Here is a 7,500-nt window from a genome sequence, read left to right on the forward strand (position 1 = left end):
AAAAAAAAAATTTCACCGACCGCCAAAGGGGTGCTGGGGGGGCATCCAGAGCACTCTCCGGCCGAAATGGAAAAAAACCTCGGAAAAAAGGATCGGGCCCACCCGAGGCAGGGGAGTCACCGGGTCAACCCGGCGCCTGTGCACGAGAGGTCCCGCCGGCCAGCCTGAAACGCCCCGCCAGGGATCGGGCCCTGGAAGTCTGAAATTTTTTTTCACCGACCCCATACGGGGTGGCGGGGGAAGGCATCCCTACCACTCTCCGGCCAAAAAATGAAAAAAAAAAAAAACGGAAAAAAGGATCGGGGCCACCCGAGGCAGGGGAGTCACCGGGTCAACCCGGCGCCTGTGCCCGAGAGGTCCCGCCGGCCAGCCTGAAACGCCCCGCCAGGGATCGGGGCCCTGGAAGTCTGAAATTTTTTTTCACCGACCCCAAACGGGGTGGCGGGGGAAGGCATCCCTACCACTCTCCGGCCAAAAAATGAAAAAAAAAAAAAAACGGAAAAAAGGATCGGGGCCACCCGAGGCAGGGGAGTCACCAGGTCAACCCGGAGCCTGCACCGCGGGCTGGGGCCGGACGGACCCCGATCAGCCCGGGTACCCCTGCCCTGGGGCTCGGGGCTTCCGGACACCAGGTCAACCCGGAGCCTGCACCGCGGGCTGGGGCCGGACGGACCCCGATCAGCCCGGGTACCCCTGCCCTGGGGCTCGGGGCTTCCGGACACCAGGTCAACCCGGAGCCTGCACCGCGGGCTGGGGCCGGACGGACCCCGATCAGCCCGGGTACCCCTGCCCCGGGGCTCGGGGCTTCCGGACACCAGGTCAACCCGGAGCCTTCCCCCCGCGGGCTGGGGCCGGACGGACCCCGCTCCGCCCGGGTCCCCCTGCCGCGGGCTCGGGGCTTCCTTCCCGTCCGGACACCATGTCAAGCCGGAGCCTGCCCCCCGCCGGACAAGCCCCCCAGGCCACCCTGCGATGCCGTGGTCACGGATCGGGACCCTGGAAGTCTTTTTTAAAAATTTTCAGCGACCCCAAAAGGGGATCTGAGGGGCATCCAGACCACTCTCCGGACCCAAAAAAAAAAAAAAACGGAAAAAAGGATCGGGGCCACCCGAGGCAGGGGAGTCACCGGGTCAACCCGGCGCCTGTGCACGAGAGGTCCCGCCGGCCAGCCTGAAACGCCCCGCCAGGGATCGGGGCCCTGGAAGTCTGAAATTTTTTTTCACCGACCCCATACGGGGTGGCGGGGGAAGGCATCCCTACCACTCTCCGGCCAAAAAATGAAAAAAAAAAAAAAAAACGGGAAAAAGGATCGGGGCCACCCGAGGCAGGGGAGTCACCGGGTCAACCCGGCGCCTGTGCCCGAGAGGTCCCGCCGGCCAGCCTGAAACGCCCCGCCAGGGATCGGGGCCCTGGAAGTCTGAAATTTTTTTTCACCGACCCCATACGGGGTGGCGGGGGAAGGCATCCCTACCACTCTCCGGCCAAAAAATGAAAAAAAAAAAAAAACGGAAAAAAGGATCGGGGCCACCCGAGGCAGGGGAGTCACCGGGTCAACCCGGCGCCTGTGCCCGAGAGGTCCCGCCGGCCAGCCTGAAACGCCCCGCCAGGGATCGGGGCCCTGGAAGTCTGAAATTTTTTTTCACCGACCCCAAACGGGGTGGCGGGGGAAGGCATCCCTACCACTCTCCGGCCAAAAAATGAAAAAAAAAAAAAAACGGAAAAAAGGATCGGGGCCACCCGAGGCAGGGGAGTCACCAGGTCAACCCGGAGCCTGCACCGCGGGCTGGGGCCGGACGGACCCCGATCAGCCCGGGTACCCCTGCCCTGGGGCTCGGGGCTTCCGGACACCAGGTCAACCCGGAGCCTGCACCGCGGGCTGGGGCCGGACGGACCCCGATCAGCCCGGGTACCCCTGCCCTGGGGCTCGGGGCTTCCGGACACCAGGTCAACCCGGAGCCTGCACCGCGGGCTGGAGCCGGACGGACCCCGATCAGCCCGTGTAACCCTGCCCTGGGGCTCGGGGCTTCCGGACACCAGGTCAACCCGGAGCCTGCCCCCCGCGGGCTGGGGCCGGACGGACCCCGCTCCGCCCGGGTCCCCCTGCCGCGGGCTCGGGGCTTCCTTCCCGTCCGGACACCATGTCAAGCCGCAGCCTGCCCCCCGCCGGACAAGCCCCCCAGGCCACCCTGCGACGCCGTGGTCACGGATCGGGACCCTGGAAGTCTTTTTTAAAAATTTTCAGCGACCCCAAAAGGCGATCTGAGGGGCATCCAGACCACTCTCCGGACCCAAAAAAAAAAAAACGGAAAAAAGGATCGGGGCCACCCGAGGCAGGGGAGTCACCGGGTCAACCCGGCGCCTGTGCCCGAGAGGTCCCGCCGGCCAGCCTGAAACGCCCCGCCTGGGATCGGGGCCCTGGAAGTCTGAAATTTTTTTTCACCGACCCCAAACGGGGTGGCGGGGGAAGGCATCCCTACCACTCTCCGGCCAAAAAATGAAAAAAAAAAAAAAAAAACGGAAAAAAGGATCGGGGCCACCCGAGGCAGGGGAGTCACCGGGTCAACCCGGCGCCTGTGCCCGAGAGGTCCCGCCGGCCAGCCTGAAACGCCCCGCCAGGGATCGGGGCCCTGGAAGTCTGAAAATTTTTTTCAACGACCCCAAACGGGGTGGCGGGGGAAGACATCCCTACCACTCTCCGGCCAAAAAATGAAAAAAAAAAAAAACGGAAAAAAGGATCGGGGCCACCCGAGGCAGGGGAGTCACCAGGTCAACCCGGAGCCTGCACCGCGGGCTGGGGCCGGACGGACCCCGATCAGCCCGGGTACCCCTGCCCTGGGGCTCGGGGCTTCCGGACACCAGGTCAACCCGGAGCCTGCACCGCGGGCTGGGGCCGGACGGACCCCGATCAGCCCGGGTACCCCTGCCCCGGGGCTCGGGGCTTCCGGACACCAGGTCAACCCGGAGCCTTCCCCCCGCGGGCTGGGGCCGGACGGACCCCGCTCCGCCCGGGTCCCCCTGCCGCGGGCTCGGGGCTTCCTTCCCGTCCGGACACCATGTCAAGCCGGAGCCTGCCCCCCGCCAGACAAGCCCCCCAGGCCACCCTGCGACGCCGTGGTCACGGATCGGGACCCTGGAAGTCTTTTTTAAAAATTTTCAGCGACCCCAAAAGGCGATCTGAGGGGCATCCAGACCACTCTCCGGACCCAAAAAAAAAAAAACGGAAAAAAGGATCGGGGCCACCCGAGGCAGGGGAGTCACCGGGTCAACCCGGCGCCTGTGCCCGAGAGGTCCCGCCGGCCAGCCTGAAACGCCCCGCCAGGGATCGGGGCCCTGGAAGTCTGAAATTTTTTTTCACCGACCCCAAACGGGGTGGCGGGGGAAGGCATCCCTACCACTCTCCGGCCAAAAAATGAAAAAAAAAAAAAAACGGAAAAAAGGATCGGGGCCACCCGAGGCAGGGGAGTCACCGGGTCAACCCGGCGCCTGTGCCCGAGAGGTCCCGCCGGCCAGCCTGAAACGCCCCGCCAGGGATCGGGGCCCTGGAAGTCTGAAATTTTTTTTCACCGACCCCATACGGGGTGGCGGGGGAAGGCATCCCTACCACTCTCCGGCCAAAAAATGAAAAAAAAAAAAAAACGGGAAAAAGGATCGGGGCCACCCGAGGCAGGGGAGTCACCGGGTCAACCCGGCGCCTGTGCCCGAGAGGTCCCGCCGGCCAGCCTGAAACGCCCCGCCAGGGATCGGGGCCCTGGAAGTCTGAAATTTTTTTTCACCGACCCCATACGGGGTGGCGGGGGAAGGCATCCCTACCACTCTCCGGCCAAAAAATGAAAAAAAAAAAAAAAAACGGGAAAAAGGATCGGGGCCACCCGAGGCAGGGGAGTCAGCGGGTCAACCCGGCGCCTGTGCCCGAGAGGTCCCGCCGGCCAGCCTGAAACGCCCCGCCAGGGATCGGGGCCCTGGAAGTCTGAAATTTTTTTTCAACGACCCCAAACGGGGTGGCGGGGGAAGGCATCCCTACCACTCTCCGGCCAAAAAATGAAAAAAAAAAAAAAAAACGGAAAAAAGGATCGGGGCCACCCGAGGCAGGGGAGTCACCAGGTCAACCCGGAGCCTGCACCGCGGGCTGGGGCCGGACGGACGCCGATCAGCCCGGGTACCCCTGCCCTGGGGCTCGGGGCTTCCGGACACCAGGTCAACCCGGAGCCTGCACCGCGGGCTGGGGCCGTACGGACCCCGATCAGCCCGGGTACCCCTGCCCTGGGGCTCGGGGCTTCCGGACACCAGGTCAACCCGGAGCCTGCACCGCGGGCTGGAGCCGGACGGACCCCGGTCAGCCCGGGTACCCCTGCCCTGGGGCTCGGGGCTTCCGGACACCAGGTCAACCCGGAGCCTGCCCCCCGCGGGCTGGGGCCGGACGGACCCCGCTCCGCCCGGGTCCCCCTGCCGCGGGCTCGGGGCTTCCTTCCCGTCCGGACACCATGTCAAGCCGCAGCCTGCCCCCCGCCGGACAAGCCCCCCAGGCCACCCTGCGACGCCGTGGTCACGGATCGGGACCCTGGAAGTCTTTTTTAAAAATTTTCACCGACCCCAAAAGGCGATCTGAGGGGCATCCAGACCACTCTCCGGACCCAAAAAAAAAAAACGGAAAAAAGGATCGGGGCCACCCGAGGCAGGGGAGTCACCGGGTCAACCCGGCGCCTGTGCTCGAGAGGTCCCGCCGGCCAGCCTGAAACGCCCCGCCAGGGATCGGGGCCCTGGAAGTCTGAAATTTTTTTTCACCGACCCCATACGGGGTGGCGGGGGAAGGCATCCCTACCACTCTCCGGCCAAAAAATGAAAAAAAAAAAAAAACGGAAAAAAGGATCGGGGCCACCCGAGGCAGGGGAGTCACCGGGTCAACCCGGCGCCTGTGCCCGAGAGGTCCCGCCGGCCAGCCTGAAACGCCCCGCCAGGGATCGGGGCCCTGGAAGTCTGAAATTTTTTTTCACCGACCCCAAACGGGGTGGCGGGGGAAGGCATCCCTACCACTCTCCGGCCAAAAAATGAAAAAAAAAAAAAAAACGGGAAAAAGGATCGGGGCCACCCGAGGCAGGGGAGTCAGCGGGTCAACCCGGCGCCTGTGCCCGAGAGGTCCCGCCGGCCAGCCTGAAACGCCCCGCCAGGGATCGGGGCCCTGGAAGTCTGAAATTTTTTTTCAACGACCCCAAACGGGGTGGCGGGGGAAGACATCCCTACCACTCTCCGGCCAAAAAATGAAAAAAAAAAAACGGAAAAAAGGATCGGGGCCACCCGAGGCAGGGGAGTCACCAGGTCAACCCGGAGCCTGCACCGCGGGCTGGGGCCGGACGGACCCCGATCAGCCCGGGTACCCCTGCCCTGGGGCTCGGGGCTTCCGGACACCAGGTCAACCCGGAGCCTGCACCGCGGGCTGGGGCCGGACGGACCCCGATCAGCCCGGGTACCCCTGCCCCGGGGCTCGGGGCTTCCGGACACCAGGTCAACCCGGAGCCTGCCCCCCGCGGGCTGGGGCCGGACGGACCCCGCTCCGCCCGGGTCCCCCTGCCGCGGGCTCGGGGCTTCCTTTCCGTCCGGACACCATGTCAAGCCGCAGCCTGCCCCCCGCCGGACAAGCCCCCCAGGCCACTCTGCGATGCCGTGGTCAGGGATCGGGACCCTGGAAGTCTTTTTAAAAAATTTTCATCGACCCCAAAAGGGGATCTGAGGGACATCCAGACCACTCTCCGGACCCCAAAAAAAAAAAAAAAAAAAACGGAAAAAAGGATCGGGCCCACCCGAGGCAGGGGAGTCACTGGTTCAACCCGGAGCCTGTGCAGAGAAGTCCGCCAGGGCAGCCTGAAACGCCGCGGCCAGGGATCGGGCCCCTGGAAGTCTGAATTTTTTTTTCACCGACCCCAAACGGGGTGGCGGGGAAGGCATCCCTACCACTCTCCGGCCAAAAAATAAATAAAAAAAAAAAAACGGAAAAAAGGATCGGGCCCACCCGAGGCAGGGGAGTCACTGGTTCAACCCGGAGCCTGTGCAGAGAAGTCCGCCAGGCCAGCCTGAAACGCCGCGGCCAGGGATCGGGTCCCTGGAAGTCTGATTTTTTTCCCACCGACCCAAAACGGGGTGGCGGGGGGGAGGCATCGCGACCACTCTCCGGCCAAAAAAGGAAAAAAAAAACCGGAAAAAAGGATCGGGGCCACGCGAGGCAGGGGAGTCACCAGGTCAACCCGGAGCCTGCACCGAGGGCTGGGGCCGGACGGACCCCGATCAGCCCGGGTACCCCTGCCCTGGGGCTCGGGGCTTCTGGACACCAGGTCAACCCGGAGCCTGCACCGCGGGCTGGGGCCGGACGGACCCCGCTCAGGCCGGGTACCCGTGCCCCGGGGCTCGGGGCTTCCTTCCCGTCCGGACACCATGTCAACCCTGTGCCTGCCCTCGCCAGACAAGTCCCCCAGACCAGCCTGCGGCGCCGTGGTCAGGGATCGGGACCCTGGAAGTCTGAAAAAAATTTTTCACCGACCCCAAAAGGGGTTCTGGGGGGGCATCCAGACCACTCTCCGGACCCAAAAAAAAAAAAACGGAAAAAAGGATCGGGCCCACCCGAGGCAGGGGAGTCACCGGGTCAATCCGGAGCCTGTGCAGAGAAGTCCGCCAGGCCAGCCTGAAACGCCCCGGTCAGGGATCGGGCCCCTGGAAGTCTGAAACAAAATTTTCAACGACCACAAAAGGGGTGCCGGGGGGGCATCCCGACCACTCTCCGGCCAAAAAACGGAAAAAAAAAAAAAAAACGGAAAAAAAGGATCGGGGCCACCCGAGGCAGGGGAGTCACCAGGTCAACCCGGAGCCTGCAGCGCGAGCTGGGGCCGGTCGGACGCCTTCTCCGTGCGGGTCCCCCTGCCACGGGGTCGGGGCTTCGTTCCCGTCCGGACACCAGGTCAACCCGGAGCCTCCCCCGCGGGCTGGAGCCGGACGGACCCCACTCCACCCGGGTCCCCCTGCCCCGGGGCTCGGGGCTTCCTTCCCGTCCGGCCACCAGGTCAACCCTATACTTTCAATGGGTTGACCTGGTGGCCGGTTTGCTTTTCGGCCACCAGGTCAACCCTATACTTTGAACGGGTTGACCTGGTGGCCGCTTTGCTTTTCGGCCACCAGGTCAACCCTATACTTTGAACGGGTTTACCTGGTGGCCGCTTTGCTTTTCGGCCACCAGGTCAACCCTATACTTTCAATGGGTTGACCTGGTGGCCGGTTTGCTTTTCGGCCACCAGGTCAACCCTATACTTTGAACGGGTTGACCTGGTGGCCGCTTTGCTTTTCGGCCACCAGGTCAACCCTATACTTTGAACGGGTTTACCTGGTGGCCGCTTTGCTTTTCGGCCACCAGGTCAACCCTATACTTTGAACGGGTTGACCTGGTGGCCGGTTTGCTTTTCGGCCACCAGGTCAACCCTATACTTTGAACGGGTTGACCTGGTGGCCGGTTTGCTTTTC

The sequence above is a fragment of the Lepidochelys kempii genome, unplaced genomic scaffold (genome assembly GCF_965140265.1).
Source record: "Lepidochelys kempii isolate rLepKem1 unplaced genomic scaffold, rLepKem1.hap2 scaffold_68, whole genome shotgun sequence".
NCBI classification, from domain to species: domain Eukaryota; kingdom Metazoa; phylum Chordata; order Testudines; family Cheloniidae; genus Lepidochelys; species Lepidochelys kempii.